General features: G+C 36.2%; 1 protein-coding gene across 4 annotated transcripts in view; it reads right to left on the bottom strand.

The window, feature by feature from the left end:
* CD36 (CD36 molecule (CD36 blood group)) overlaps positions 1-17,278 on the bottom strand; it is a 137,873-nt gene that overhangs the window by 98,794 nt on the left and 21,801 nt on the right. The window contains exon 2 of one of the 4 annotated variants that reach the window (XM_020984480.2): positions 13,516-13,604. The exons of the other annotated variants lie outside the window; for them this stretch is intronic. The gene's annotated coding sequence lies outside the window, so the exon portion shown is untranslated. The remainder of the gene's footprint in view (positions 1-13,515; positions 13,605-17,278) is intronic. 4 annotated transcript variants of the gene reach the window in all.

Here is a 17,278-nt window from a genome sequence, read left to right as displayed (position 1 = left end):
TACCAAGTCCTATTGATTCTACCTGGGCAACATCTATTGTATCTACTCCCTCCTCTCCTTGGACACTGCCACTGCCTTCATACGGACCTTAATGACCTTGTACTATTATAATAACCTCCCTGGCTAGAAATGTGTTTTGCATCGCAATTATAATTTTGTGTATAGTTAAAATGCTACTGCAGGTCTTCAGCATGAACTTTAAATAATTTATCAATAAGCATTTATTACATATTTACTATATTCCAGTCACTAGAAGATAATCCTGAATTTTCTCATTTAAGAAATCTCTGAAATGAAATATTGAGATAAATGTAGTCCTAACAGAAGTGTTTTCATCAAACTATTGGTTCTTTTTGGAAAATCTTAACACATCTATATTGTTTTGTTGAACTACTTCTTTTTCTTTTTAATTCTTTGTTATAAAGGGTGGTTCTTTGAGAGAGAAAATGGAATGATGGAGTACTGGGAAATGGATGATATATATGCATGCATGCATACATACATACATACATACATATACACACATACATATATATACACACATATATATATATACATATATATATATACATATATATATACATATATATATACATATATATATACATACATATATATACATATATATACATATATATATACATATATATATATGTATATATATATATATATGAAAGTAACCAATAAATATTTTAAAAGAAATGTCAAACTCTGAAGAATTACTGTGATAGTAACTGTTGACGCATGGTAACTATGCTTTCAGAAATCTCTCTGGCTCATTTTGAATGAAGTTGAAATACAGAGGAATCTTATTGTAGAATAATGTGGGTAGTACATAGTATGTAGACATATTCCCTGCAACTTCTGGTCAGGGATATGTATGACTTAGCATTGGGTCCCGTCAAATGATGAATTCCCTAACTGCTTCTGGCCACATGGGGAGCCAGGGTTGAAAGGATTTGGCATTGATGTGGCAAACCCTAAATAGTCCCCTGGTCCTTTCCAATTACTGGGACAGTGGCAATAGAGTGAGGTGTTGTTTCAGTGAAAAGAGGAGGCATCTTCTGATGTGCTCTCTTTTTTCTACTCTCTGGCATAGCAAGTTACACATTGATTTTAGAGTCCTAGTGAAAGGTATGAAGAGAGAGACTATGCTCCTCCCACTCTGCCATCAATCCCATGTATCAATCCTACAGCACAGACCCACCTAAGTGAGTTGGTACCTGGGCCTCTGGCTGGTTTTCTGCTTTTTGTTTCCTTTCCTGAGAAAGTGATAGAACATTATCTCTAAGGGAGATATGCCAGGGATTTGAGGTGACCCCATAAGTTCAAAAAGTTCAGAGGTTCTGAGTACAATGATTCAAGCTGGTATTTATCACAGAAAGCTTCTTCCACGAAGAGGATTGTCACTGATAAAAGGTTTGTCCCAAGCCTGCCTGTTTTGTCAGCAGCAAATGACCTTGGAGTTATTGGATAGTGTAAAGCCAAATTGAAATGCAAAAAACCTAAGAATGTATCCTTTATTCCTGTTAGCATATTTTAATAGACGTTGTAAATTAAGATACTAAATTTCATTTTAAGTTGTTCTGTTAATGCTGGCTGTGAATATTTTATGTTCAGCATTTTTCTTTCGCATAAGAATAAGAGAATTGATTCTATGCCTGTGAGTAAACATATTGTATTAGGTTGAGCTTGTTTGTCTGCCTGTCTGAAGAAGATGCTATGGAATGGTCATATGATAAGGGATTGGCAAAATACAACAGATTTAGGGAAGAGCCAGGAGTTTCCATTAGGTTGGAAACTAGAAGTGGCTTAATTAGGTAAAGTTATACTGCTCACATAACTTAGACTTCAACATGGCCATCCAGGGAGGAGTCAAGTTGATGATGGAGCATCTCTCACTCTCTGAGAATTATTGAGAACTTGCCCTTGGCAGGGAGCTCTCTCTCTCTCTGGTATTGAATAGAAAGCATAATTGCCAGAGTTTATGTGGGACTTAATAGTGACAAGGTCCTTCTAGTCACTAGGCTCAGGTCAATGGCATTCAGCTTCACTTGGTGATTAATCAAAGTTATGACATCTGCATATTAGGAAGGAAATAGAACCATGTTTCATGATATTAAGGAGAAATGATTCTGAAATGATGCTACGGATGCCTCAGTCTGTTCTTTAAGGCTAGTTCTGCACAGACAAAATTAGGAAGGATTGGAAAAGAGTGGGTAACAGGGTCTCATTTCTGCTTCCCTGGAATGTAAAAAGAGAATTAGGCAAATGGATTAGTTCTCTATGGGTAGTTAATCATCCACCCCCCCCCACACACACACACAGCATTATTCATAGAACTACTGCAGACACAGATCAAGACTCTTCCTTATAACCATGTCTAAGTAATATTTGCTTTCTTTGCCTTAGCGATTACCTTAAGACCCACTATAGTAACCTAAGAAAAAGAGTAATGGAAGACAAATAGCTATTACATAAACCACTTTGTAGATACATAGTCTCATCACTTTATGAGTGAAGTGGATTTCCGTCCACTACTGAAACACCAGAATTCACAGAGGTAAAAAGAGACTGTTAAAGATTCAAAGATGATATGTTGTAATCATACTAGTTGGGCTCCATCTGGGGTTGGGAGGGAGATATAACCCAAAGGAATTTAAAGACATTCAAAGGAAAACATGAAGATCCCTTCCACCCTCCAAGAAAAAAGATTCAAGTCAAAATGAAAGGCTATATGAAGTTGCATCTACATAACCAATTTTGGCCCCTCTTTATTTCTTCCACTGGCATCCCAGTGTAGGCCATTTTCCAATGGCATAGACTACTGTAAATAATATCCTAACAGGTCATGTTAATTACAAGTATTAGACCCAGGAGTCATGTTTTCACTCTCAGCCCAAAATTCTTTCCACAAAATCACACTTTTCTGAACTCATCTGACTATATCACATTGTTGATAAGTTGGCAGTGTTTTCCAAATTGCCAACTCCAATAGCCTTTTCCCATTCTTCATCCTTCTTGACCTCTCTTCCGCCTTTGAGAGTCATCCTGTGTCTCAACTTTCTATTACATCTTCATATTTCTCCTGGACACCCTCATTATGAACTATGTTATCATATCCTTCAGCACCCTTCCCTGGCCTTTATTTCTCTGCAGAGTAAAATTCCAAGAGCTGAATCTGACATTCAAGATCCTCCACATCCTAGTAACTCTGTATTTTTATTTAACCTTTCCATTCATATATTACTATCCTTCACATACCCATATTCTAGAGAAGCTGATCCGCTTTCTGTTTCTACTCCTGTGCAAGACTGTGTTGCTATCACCAGACCTAGATTGCCTTTTCTCCTTCTTCTCTCCCACACCCCTAACTTCCAATTCAGAACACAATTTGATTTAAAAAAATCATCCTGGAAACATAGGCTTAAGAAATGTTACACCCCTTGAATTGACACATACAAGTACTTAACAATGCAAATGTGTTTATTTGGCATGCCTAACAACCCCTCCCTTCTCTACCATCTTCTGTGGACAAGGTACAGATGTTCCTTGCCCTCAATCCTCATTGCCTTAGGCCTTTGTTCTTTTATTGATGCAAGTTCACAACTTCCTAATTTGCATAAAAACATGAGTTGGCTGTTGGGCTTTAAGAGGAGACAGACTGACTCAGAGACAAAGATTTGCTAACTCACATGAAATGATATTTATTGAGGTCAAAGGCACAGGTGACAGGCCACATACAGACCAAAAGAATAGTTTGCTCATTGAAGAAATCCCTACAGAAAACCAAATGTACAGAAGGGCTAGCACTAAATAGAGATATATAAAGGGAGACAATATATCAAATAAAAAGAGAAAATATATTTGGAACCTCTGCAAGAGGAAGTGGAAGAGAAGATATATACAGCCCAACTGTCTTCAACTGGATAAGAGACCTGTGGGCCTCACCAGTGGCTCATCACCAAAAAGGAATGAACATTAGTATAAAAGGGGACCATGCGTACTAAGGAATGACTTAGACCAACCATTCACTGGTATCGTGTTTCGTATGAACTTTGTAGTTTCAGAGAAAAGGGTGGGAACCACTTGAAGAGATAATTACTTGGTGCCCTCCAAAAAGCAGAGTTTTCTTGTCTACAAGGAAGGTCAAGTATGAAACAATTCTGCATTTCTTTTGTTGGTTTAAATAAAACTTGTTCTATTTCAAATTACTTGTTGGTCACATTGATTTCATGGGATGCAAGGCCACATAAGTTGAGATAAAACAAATCACCACCTCTTTTTAATCCATCCTCCCCAGAGCCACTAACTTTCATTCTCCTTTCACTGACTAGGTGAGAGTAATTTCCTGGTGGTACAGCTGATAGCACTGTATGTGAAGTTAGGAAGAACTGCTTAAGTCCAGCCTCCCACACTTACTAGGTGTGTGACTAGGCAAGTCACTTAACCTCTGTCTCAATTTCTCATCTGTAAAATAGGGTAAAAACACACATGACTCTCAGAGTTATTGTAAGGATCAAATGAGACAAGTTTTACAAATTTATTTTACAAATAAAATATTTGTAAAGTGTTTCGCCAACCTTAAAGTGAAATAGAAATGCTACTTCTAATTATTAGAGAATAAAATAAAACTATACTTGATAGCTGTAATGCCCACCATAACTTGATTCCAACCAATCTTTCACAGCTTATTTAATATTATACCCTCTCATGCATTCTATTTTCCAACTTATTTTTAACATATTTCACTTATTTATATTATTTACAACTTATTTTCCAATAGCTTAGTTAGCTATTTCCTATTCCTGTCTCACAATATTTTTCTCCTTTCTTTGTGCCTTTGTACAGGCTAGCTGTTTGCAGACCTTAGAATTCTGTCTCTCTTTACTTCCATCTCTTAGAATAATGGACTCTTTTAAATGTCCAGCTCCTGCACAAAGCCCTTCCTGATTTCCGATTTAGTAGTTGCCTTCCCTAACATCCTAGGTAGAGGAGACATCCTTGAGGTCACAATGGTCTGGGCTCAAGTCCTACAATTGACATCTCCTGGCTGTGTGACACTGACCAATTCATCTACCTTCTCAGTGTTCCCATGCAACTTTCTAGGACTAAATGTTGGGAAGTAGGTCCAGATCTACACATAATTACAAAATCATAGCACCTCCCCAAAACTCTATTTCTTTATCTGTTTACATTATGTAGGATATAAGCTCCTTGAAGAAAGGGGCCATTTTAATTTTTGTCTTTGACTAGTACAATGCCTATAATATAACAAGGTAGATATATACATATACGTAATACATATATATAATATATACATAATATATAATACATATATAATATATAATATATATAATACATATATGTAATATATACACATACTATATATAACATATACATACATATAATATATACACACATGTATATATACATACACACATATACACACATATGTATATACATATATACATACACACACACATATATACATACACACATACACATATCTATATATCTATATCTATATATGTATGTATTTCCAGAATAAAATTGTGGTCAAAATAATACGAGCTATAGAGATTATTATTGAAAGACATTGCATCACAAGTCAGGACCAAGCTGATATTGGGTTTGGTTACCTTTTCATTGCATAAGACTGTACAGTATACCTTACATATGCCTGAATTTCATCAGCACACTAATTTTATTCTTACTTGTTTTTATTCCTAAGTATTTGTCTCTCCCTGAGCAGAGCATATCGTGAAAATCTTTTCCAAAGATCATAAAACAACAAATGGTTTAACTAGTAATTAAAGCTTAGATCTGTGACGTCTATCAAAATAGGTGACTGTCACAGACAACATATGATCCAGACAATTCAAGGATGTTCAGAGCCAAAAGCATAGCAGCCAAGCATAAACAAAATTGTATATAAATGAGAAGGCATGAAATTCTTCAGTAATGAAAGCTTAATATTCCAAATAACTTCTCATCCATTTTTTCATTATTCAAGTTTCATTTTCTTAAGATTGACATGCAATGGGCTCATTTGAAATGCAGGAAATTTCAGGCACTTTACTTACCTAAAGTACTGTTACCGAGGTCAGAGAAGTAGGAATCCTATCCTAGGGTTCTGAAATCCCTGTCATTGAGTTTAACCAACTGCACATCACAAGACTGAGCTCCGTAACCAGACCTTGTCTGCTCATTGATATGTTTAGCTATCTTATCTACTCTGGAAATGTTTAACTGGTGTTCTTAATGATTCCATTAGAATTAATTATAACTTGAAACCATATCAATGGTTCATTTCAAATAATCAATAACTTATTTTAAAGAATGAAGATAAAAGGGGACAGCTAGGTGGCACAGTGGATAGAGCACTGGCCCTGAAGCCAGGAGGACCTGAGTTCAAATCCAGTCTCAGACCAAACACTTGACACTTACTAGCTGTGTGATCCTGGGCAAGTCACTTAACCCCAATTGCCTAAAAAAAAAAAAAGAATGAAGATAAAACTTACTGAGAAAGAGTGAAGATAAAATCAAAAGATGAAGGGTCAGCCATAGGAAGAAAATGAATATGTAATCTTTCTTTGCCTGAATCTTCTCTTCAAAGAAATACCAAAGATCAAGTGAAAAAAAAAAACCCTTTTGGTTTAGAGTCAGAGAAGAGAGGAAATGACAAATAAATATCACTTCTGTTTCCTTTGCCCTATTTTTTAATTCTGTGAAATTCATATTCACAGTGTTACTTGGAATTAATTCCTATGTGTAAAAGAACCTCTAAAATAAAATTATCACCCCTACCGTATGTGTTTTTATAGACATACATTTGCACACACCAATTATGAAAAATTTCCTCATTTTCTTAATTAATCACTCCTAAAAGTTACCTAGGAAATCTGAGACAGGGCACGTATGGTACTCCCCAGTATAGAGAGACTGAATCCTCATTTCTGTAATTCACAATATTACAGAATTAAGTTTTGTTAAAAAGAGGAAAACAGAAGTCCTTGAGTGAGTAACAGCTTGTCTTACAGATGTATGGAAACCCCAATATTCAATTTTTGTGATCTTTCCTGCAAAGAAGATCCTGATTTATTATTTCCTTGCAATTCCTTTTTCTTGAAGTGGGATTGAGAGGGAAGGTGTCTTAAGGTCTTTTCCCCTTCTCCCTTTTCTCCATTGTTTTTAACTGTTTTAATTGTGAACTATAAAACTACCAATCAACATGAACATTTCACATACAAAGAAGGTTAGAAAATTAGAATGTTACATGAAATCATAACTCAATATCAATTACAATTTATTTTTATATATACACATATATATATATATATATATATATATATATATATATATATATATATATATATATAATTAACTTTAACATAGCAGTACTAATATTGTTCTACTTGTCTCTGTCCCCTTCCGAACTTTCTTATGTGTATTTTGAAATGTTTCACTAATATCCTATTCTTTGTTTTCATCACTATCATTACTTGCTCAGGCTACCCTTCAGTTCTCCCCAAATAAGAACTGTCCTTGGCAACTAAAAAGTATAGTTGAGCAAAATAATTTGCATTGCAACAGTGGTCTTTTGAAAATGTACATCTCACCCACACCCCACACCTTTGCAGAGATAGGAGATTAGGGTAGTATACTGCATATATCTTCAGACTTTTTTTTTTGATGTTATGCTAATTTTTTTTCTCTTCTTTTCCTTTCTGTTTTTAAACAAACGTTATTATATGCAATAGTTCTCTGGCAGGAGAGGTAAGAAAACTAGGGAAATTATACCAATAAAATTTTACTTTCAATATATGTATTCTTCTATCCCTACACTGCTTCTGAGGACCAAGACTATGGGATTCAATAAACATGCTACTGACAGCAGCTCTTTCAGGAAGTTCTTTAGATCCCCTATCTCAGAAGGAGTAATTTTTCAATACTGTCTTTGGAATGGAATGTCATGAAGCTGACAAGCAGGTGGTGACTCTCCACTCCTTGTTCTTAGTTTCTTCCTCAGACAATCTTTACAACCTTCAGGAAATGGGGAGTCTTAAACAGCAAACCTGTCAGGATTCATCAGGGCCTGCTGTATTAGAGAGTACAGCCATATTTTGAGGGTTGCAGAGAATGTATGTCCCTACCAATACTGCTTTCCATCTTCTTATAAAGGTCTGCATGACAGTCAAGGATGGTGAGAGTATTTAGGCAATGGACTCCTGCTTCCTGCCTGTAGTACTCAGCAATAATTCTAAAGATACTAGAATTTATTTTAATCATAGTAGTAATACTAGGAATACCTCTTGGGTCTTGTCACCCTCAGATATCTCTATTCACCTCCTTGTTGATACCCCTGAAATACACTGGGAATTCCAGATGTTTTGATATATCCCTGATATGGGTAGTCTTTTTGATTGAGTCTATAGAGGCCTGGTACTTCTAGAAGCTCAAAATATATGCCTCAAGTTTTATTCATAGAATGGCTCTAATGTAAATATAAAGGTTAACTGTCAGTTGCTATTAAATGCAACAAAGCCCTCAATCCCTCCAGTCTCCATGGTGATTTCAGTCTGTGTTCTCATGAATTCTGGGGTAATGGATCCATGAACAATTGTAGGCCAGTAGGCTGTTTCTCTGACATCATCCTGCTCCTGATGCCTTTGACCTTCATCTGTTCTTTACAACCTTGAGTTGTAGTTCCTAGTATGTACTAAGACTTGATTCTAGGACACAGTGTCTATCCTGCGTACAAGATTAGTTAACTCCACCTTCACACCTAGCATATGTTTCTTTATTACGGTTCCAGTGGCTGATCTTCTTGATAGCTGACCTTTAAAAAAGGCTCTGAATTGTAGCCTTCAAGGCCTGAATTTGCTGAATTAAGTTCCTATTTCATACTGACAGCCAATACCTGAGCGGAAAACAAGGGATCCTTTTGAACTAATTTTTAAAATTTCTTTTAACACTATTTTTATTGACTTTTTTGTTACTTTTTTATAATCAGGTGTTTTTTTCCTTTTTTTTTTTTTTGGCAAGGCAATTGGGGTTAAATGACTTGCCCAGGGTCACAGAGCCAGTAAGTGTCTGAGGCCAGATTTGAACTTTAGTCCTCCTGACTCTAAGGCCAGAGCTGTATCCACTGTACCACCTAGTTACTCCCCTCCCCCGATCAGATTTTAGAATCTTAATATTTTTATTTTCCCAATTACATGTAAAAGTAATTTTAACATCCTTTTTTTTTTTCAAATTTTGAGTTCCAAATTCTCTTCCTCCCTCCCCTACCCTACATTGAGAAGGCAAACAACTTGACATAGGTTATACATGTGTAGTCATGCAAAACACATTTCTACATAAGTCATTCTGTGAAAAAAAAAAAGACAAGAAAAGAAGCCTAAGAAAAAAACTAAAGAAAAAGTAACTTTGATCTTCATTCAGGCTCTACTAGTTCTTTCTCTGGAGATGGATAGCACTTTTCATAAGTCCCACGGAATTGTCTTGGATCATTGTATTGCTGAGAATAGCTAAGTTATTCATAGTAGATCATCACACAATACTGCTGTAACTGTGTACAACGTTCTCCTGGTTATGCTCATTTCACTTTGCATCAGGTCATGTGAGTCTTTCCATGTTTTTCTGAGAGCATTCTGCTCATCACATCTTAAGGCACAACAGTATTCCATCACAATCATATACAACAACTTGTTCAGGCATTCCAAGATTGATGGATATCCCCTCAATTTTCAATTCCTTGTCACCACTAAAAGAACTGCTACAAACATTTTTGTACATATAGGTGCTATCCCTTTTTTTTTTTTACCTCTTTGGGATATAGACCTAGTATTGGCATTTCTAGGTCAAAGGGTATACGTGGTTTTATAGCCCTTTGGGCATAGTTCCAAATTGGCCCCCAGGATCGTTGTAACAGTATACAACTTCCCCTACAGTGTATTAATGTTTTAATTTTCCCACATCCCCTCCAAGATTTGTCATTTTCATTTTCTAGTATCTTAGCCAATCTGACAGGTGCGAGGTAGTAGCTCAGAGTTGTGTTAATTTGCATTTGTCTCATCAATATTGATTTAGAGCATTTTTTCCATATGATTACTATGTCTGAAAACTGCCTATTCTTATTGTTTGATCATTTGTCAATTGGGAAATGGCTGTTGTTTATATAAATTTGACTCAGGTTTCTATATGTTTGAAAAATGAAGTCTTTATCAGAGAAACTCACTGCAAATTTTTTTGCGGTAATTATTACAAACTCTGTATTGTCTTTTACCCTGTCCATTCTCAAAAGTTTTCAATTCTGACTTTTACCTCCCCCAAACTGCCCTCTCTTCTATCATCTCCCTGCCCTTCTCTTAACTGCTTCCCTTCCTACTTTCCTGTATGGCAAGATAGATTTCTACACTCAACTGAGGGTGTTTATTATTCTCTCTTTGAGCCAAATCCAATGAGAGTAAGGTTCATGAGCTCCCCTCCTCACTTCCCCCATTTTCCCCTCCACTGTAAAATCTCCTTCAGGCTTCTTTTATGATATATAATTTATTCCATTCCACCTCTCCCTTTCCCCTTCTCCCAGTGCATTCTTCTTTCTCATCTCTTAATTTGATTTAAGATAATCATATCATCACAGTCAACTCACACCTCTCTCTCTGTGTGTGTACTCCTTCTAACTTCTCTAATAATGCTACAGTTTTTAGGAGTTACAAGTATCATTTTCCCGTGTAGGAATATAAACAGTTTAACCTTTTCCAATCCCTTATGATTTCTCTTTCCTGTTTATGTTTTTATGCTTCTTTTGCATTTGGTATTGGAAAACTCTAATTTTCTATTCAGCTCTGTTCTTTTCATCAGGAATGCTTGAAAGTCATCAAATTCCACCTAATGTACAATTTTCCCCTGATGAATTATACTCAGTTTTTCTGGGTAAATGATTCTTGGTTGTAATGCTAAGATCTTTTGCCCTCTAGAAAATTATATCCCAAGTCCTCTGTTCCTTCAATATGGAAGCTACTAAATCTTATGTTATCCTGACTGTGGGTCAGCGGTATTTGAATTGTTTCTTTTTAGCTCCTTGCAGCATTTTCTCCTTGATCTGGGAGGTCTGGAATTTGTCTATAATTTTCCTGGGTTTTTTTGTTTTGGGATCTCTTTCAGAAAGTGATTGGTAGAATCTTTTAATTTGTATTTTACCCCCTTGTTCTAGAATATCAGGGCAATTTTCCTTGATAATTTCTTGAAAGATGATGTCTAGGCTCTTTTTTTTTTTTTATCATAACTTCAAATAGTCCAATGATTCTTAAATTTTCTCTCCTGGATCTATTTTCCAGGTCAGTTGTTTTTCTAATGAGATAGTTCACATTTTCTTTTATTTTTCAACCTTTTGATTTTGTTTGTTTCTTCATGTCTCATAAAGTCATTAGCTTCCACTTGCCCAATTCTAACTTTTAAGGAATTATTTTCTTCAGTGAACTTTTGTACTTCCTTTTCCATGTGGCCCATTCTGTTTTTTTAAGGTGTTATTTTCTTCAGTATTTTTGTGTCTCCTTTATCAAGCTATTGACTCTTTTTTTCATGATTGTTTTTCATCACTGTCATTTCTCTTCCCAATTTTTCCTTTATCTCTCTTACTCGATTTTAAAAATCCTTTTTGAGCTCTTCAATGGCATGAGACCAATTCATATTTTTCTTGGAGGCTTTGGATGCAGGCACTTTTTCTTTTTTGTCTTCTGAGTGCTTGTTTTGATCTTCCTTGTCTCCTTAGTGACTTTCTATGATCAGAATATTTTTATGTTGTTTGCTCGTTTTCCAGCCTATTTCTTGACATTTAACTCTATGCTAAAGTGGGGCTGTGCTTCAAAAGTAGAGAGGGCACTGTCCCAAGCTTCAGATTTTTTGTGCAGCTGTTTTTTTTCAGAGGTAATTCTGGGGATCAGTAAGTTTTTGACTCTTCCCAGGTTGTATGGTATGATGTAGGGACAGTTGTGTTTATTACTCCCCTGAAATGTTCACTGGTTTGTGAGCAACCACAAGCAAATTTTTTCAATCCTGGAACTATGACTAAGGTTCTTGTTCCCCTGTTTCCACAAGCTCTGATGTGCTAGTGCTCCTCATTGCATTTGGACCAGGACTCAAGACTGTGACCCAGATCTAAGTATAGTCAATGCAACAGAGTCCTGCCCCTTGTGCCAGCAAATGGGCAGTTGTAAATCTCCTTCTGACCTATTGTCTAATCCCCTTACCATGTGTCAGTTGAGACTTCTGTAAACTACCACTCCTACCACTGACTCAGTCTCCTGGAAGCCTACTTCTAGTTTTTTGGGGCCTGATCTGCTCTGCCACAACCTGCAATGGACTATACTTCTCTCCCACCCTGGTGCAACAGACCTTTCCTGACAATTTTCTAAGTTGTCTTGGACTGGAAAATCATTTCCCTCCATCTTTTTGGGGATTCTATTATTCTAGAATTTGTTTAGAGTTATTATTTAAAGGTATTGAGAGGGGCTTGGGGGAGAACTTAAGTGAATCCCTGCCTTTACTCTGCCATCTTGGCTCCAACTCTCTTCCTGATCAGTTTTTAATCAATTATCTGTAATTGGGAGGCTGGCCCTGCTTTTCACATGGCAATAGCTGCTACATTAATAGTCCATCATCTATGGTCCCTTGAACCTTTGCACAAGCCTAACATAGTTTAGGCACTTTGATGTTAGAAACTTTTAATGATCACTTTCAGAGGAAATTTTTCTGGCTTCTCTACATACCTGGAAATTTTTTCTATACACCATACTTAGTACATGCGCGCGCGCGCACACACACACACACACACACACACACACACACTCACACACACAAGTATGTGTATGTATACTATACTTAGTAGTAGTTAGCACCTTAAAGTGCAAGTTCTCAACATTCCTCATTCCCCTAAAGTGACTATTGAGTGCCCTGAACAATTCAACTACTGGGATTGATGTTTTCAATTTTTTAAAGCATGCAAGTCATCAAATGCAGGTCTCTTGAGGCTTTTGAGTGCATGTGTTTACCTTTCCTTGTCTGACATCTGCCTACTGTAAAGTCTTAGTAGCATGGAGGGCTCAAATTTCTCTTCCCCTAGATCAATATCTCCTAAGAATAATGGAAACTTTCTGTAGTGGATCCATTCATAGATGTCTCAGTGCTTGACTAAGGAATTGTACTCATTTGGGTAAAACTGCTGCCTTTGGAGCTAGAGAGATACTGTCCATTCTAATATTTTTTCAATATCTAACAGAATTCTTGCATCTATCTAAGAAGGAGGCCAATCTCTTCCAAATATTTTGAGGGAGGGGGTTTTATGATTATTTCCTGTCTGGTCTGATGCCTTGAGAGCTGGCCTTATAGCCAGAAAGACCTGGGTCCTAAATTACTTCTGATACCATCTGTCTGAATGACACTGAACAAGATACTTCTCAGTTCCCTGAGCAACTCTCCAAGACTATCAGATACAGAAATGGCACTGACCTGCTTTGGTAGAAAGGGTTTCCTCATCCAAGAGTTTCTTAAGCCAGTGAAATTGTAGGTCTAGTCCCTATGCTTATCCTTCCACAGAACTGTAAAAGAGACATTATTGTATATTGAATAGAAGGCAGCTTTTGTGTCAGGAATACATGGGCTCAGGTTCTGCCTCTGACACACACGCTTGCACGAACACACACCCTTGTGGGATCATGGGGAAACTACTTAACTTCTTATTGCCAGAGGCAACTCTAAGACTATAATTCAGGTGTGAATTTGGTATACATCAGTGGATATGTTTTTTCCAAAACAGACCATCCCCACATGGATGAAATCCTAAGTCTATACAAAAATACAAATACAAAAAATCATTCATCCCAATGCATTAGTTTTCTAACAACTGAAAAGCCACTTCCATACTTCATTATCATACCCCAATACACAAAAGTATAATGCCTTCTAATCCAAGCCATAATCCTTGCAAAAGAAACTGTCAAAACTGATCAGTTTGAACTAGATACATGCTTCAGTAAGTATCCTGTAGGATGATCCCAATAAAATGCTACCTTAGGGTTATATAGTTGCTCATGACTTGAAGGACTCAGTCATGCTTTAGGCCATTTTTTCATAATCTTGACCAATGTAGACATTGTTCAGGAAACCTAGGATGATATGTATGGTACTCCTAGTGTACAAATTTCAACTCCCCCTTGCAAATGCATAATTCACAATATTACAGATTAAATTTTACTTTTTTTAAAAAAAGAAGAAAGCAAGATAGTTCCTTCAATTAGTAATCCCTAATTCCAAAGATCTATGTAACTCTAAAGGGTTAAAGTTCTGAGAACAAGGGTTGCTTTAATAAAGGCCTTTTATTAGAAGTCCTTTCTCACTCAAAGTAGAGAATATTATTTCTTGTCATCCCTCTCTCCTTTTGTCTGACACTACTAATGGCTACATAGCACAACAACTTAGTTCCTCAGTTTCTCATCTCAGTTCAGGGTATACTATAGAGTTGCTTTATCATTTGGTACTCTCCCCTAGGCACATGATAATGACAAAGAAAACCTTGTGGTCCCTTCTCTTCTATCTTGGCTGCCAGTATTACCTGCTATCCTCAAGTCCCTTTCTCTCTCTTCCTTCTTCAATCTTCTTTTTTATTACTTGTCCATGAACAGTTCTTGGGAAAGATATTCTTTATTTTTTTCCAATTACTCAAGGAAAGGTATGAGGAAGAGGGGAGAAAAATTACACACATATATGTGTATGCACACACATGTGTGCATATGTATGAATGTACATGCATGTATATATGTACATATGTATATGTGTATATTTCTCTCCTCTTCCCCTTTCCTTTCCATGTAGATATGTATTGTAAACATATATTCACATGTCCATATATCTATGTATATGCATCAACATATGCTCCAAGTGTCAGAAATCTATTTTATAATAATTTTCTAGATACCTCACTCTAAAGTAAGAGAATATATATGTGTGTATGTATTGCTCTGTGTGTGTGTGTGTGTGTGTGTGTGTGTGTGTGTGTTACTTATGGAAAATCAATGGCCTTTGATTAGTCATAGATAAATACAATAGTTATAAACATCCTTCCTCCGTGACAAAAAGGGGTTAGGAGACATAAGTTCTAAACTGTCTCTCCTAATAATTAGCTTGTGTATTCTTGGTGAGTCATTACTTCCTTGGTCCTTAGTTTCCTTATCTGTAAGGCCAGAGAGGTTGAAATAATAATCTATCCTATTATAGGAGTTAGCTGTCTGGGGTGGCAGAAGGGGAGTAACAGGGAGAACATACAGAGAGAAATTTATGTGATGTTAAAACAAAATATAACAATAAACTTACCTTTAAAACAATCTGAGGTCCTTCCAATTTAAAAGAAAAAAATGATGCAATATACTTTACTATATATAGAATAATTTTTTAAAAACTGCAAATGTTTAAACATTCCCCCAAGGTGTCAACTTCCTAAACTCTGAGCAAACTCTGGCTTTGAAGTTTCTACTTCAACAAGTTATCTCTATTGTGTATATTTGGATCATATAGTATCATGCTATGAATGCAACTACAGGGCTAGATCTTTATTCAGTGATCTTCTACCTATATTAATTGAGGGAAATCAGAGAAATACATTGCAATGAAAAGTAAAAATGAAAGAATAATCTGTTAAAAATGGGGAAGTCTTTCACATGTTAGTATTTGAAGGCAAGTTATGCCGATTGTGTAAAGCCTCAGAGTACTTCAGGAACTCCTCAGTGAAATTCGAAACCACTCAGAAGATTCCAACCTAACAATCTATATAGAAAATAACCAAATGGATGCATATTAATAATGATAATATCTAGAAATTTTTGGCAAAATTCAAACCCTCCCTCATATACTGATTAGCTATGATTACCAAACTGCTAGGTAATATAAATGACAATGGACATATATACATGGTAAGGTCCAAGAAGGGAAAGAGATAGAGAAAGGCCATTAGACTCAGGTTAAGAGATCATTGGTTGACATTGAAGAGAGAGCAATTTCAGTAAAGAGGTATTGTTGGGAACTTGATTTAAAGGGAATTTGAAGAGTTAATGAAATTCAGGATAGGGAAGCAATGAGGATAGACTATTCTCTGGCAGAGTTTACTTACATTTCTACTTCAATGGGTATACTTCCAGTAGTTCAGAACACAGATGATACATTCCTCAGTGGCAAGAGGCTCTTCTTCATGTAGTCAGTACCTTAAATCACTTATAGGAAACCCATCCAATGTAGTCAGTACCTTAAATCACTTATAGGAAACCCATCCAATGTACAGGAGGCCTCCCTCTATATCTTTGAACATTCAATGGATGGCTTACAAGACTCAGGCTCCTTTTTATAACAAGCAACCAAAAATGCATTTATTTAGTGCCAGCCACTGTGTTAGACTCTAAGGGTAAAAAGACAAGATAAACATGTCCTGCCCTCGAGGAACTTGCATTCTATTGGTGTAGACAAATATGTACATCTATAGGTATATGTAATATATGTGAAACAAAGGATTATAAAGGAGTTGGGACATTCCAGGCATGGAGGTCATCTAGTTAGAAGGCAAAGAAATAGGAGAAATATGAGGAATAGTAAGAAAACCAGCAAGTCTGGTTCACAAATTGCATGGATGTCACTCCTGTACGATAAGGCTAGAAACATAGGTTGGTGCCAGCTTATGAAGAACGTTCAATGCCAACCATAGGTCTTTTTATTTGATTCCATAGGTAATAGGAAGGCATTGCAATTTGTTGAACAGGAGAGTAACATAGTCAGGCCTGCATTCAAGGAAAACTCTTTCACAGCTATGTGGAAGGCTCAGTCAGGGGAGAGATTTGATGCAGAGAAACTATTTATGAAATTACTGTAATAGTCTGGATGATGAAGGCCTATAATAGGGTAGTGGTTATATGAGTAGAGAGATGAGGACATATATGAAAACATTATGGCTATACAAACATTAAGATGTGGCAAGAGATTAGATATGTAGATTAAGAGAATGAGGGATGAGTGGACTATGCCAAGACTATAAGCTCTGTGAGGGCAGTATGTGTCTTTATTTTAATATATGTAACTCTAATGCTAGAACTTGTGTCTTGAAATTAGGGACAAAGACATAGAAGAGATCTTTCATTTTGGTGGTATAGGAAACTCTTAAGAAAGGAAAGACCTGCTAGTAAGGCTGGCTGACATTTTATTGTAACATTGTCTTAGAGAGTTGTCTAGATCT

The sequence above is a fragment of the Phascolarctos cinereus genome, unplaced genomic scaffold (assembly GCF_003287225.1).
Source record: "Phascolarctos cinereus isolate Bilbo 61053 unplaced genomic scaffold, phaCin_HiC Scaffold_1;HRSCAF=81, whole genome shotgun sequence".
In the NCBI taxonomy this organism is placed as follows: Eukaryota; Metazoa; Chordata; class Mammalia; order Diprotodontia; family Phascolarctidae; genus Phascolarctos; species Phascolarctos cinereus.
This window is presented reverse-complemented; position numbering and strand designations above follow the sequence as displayed.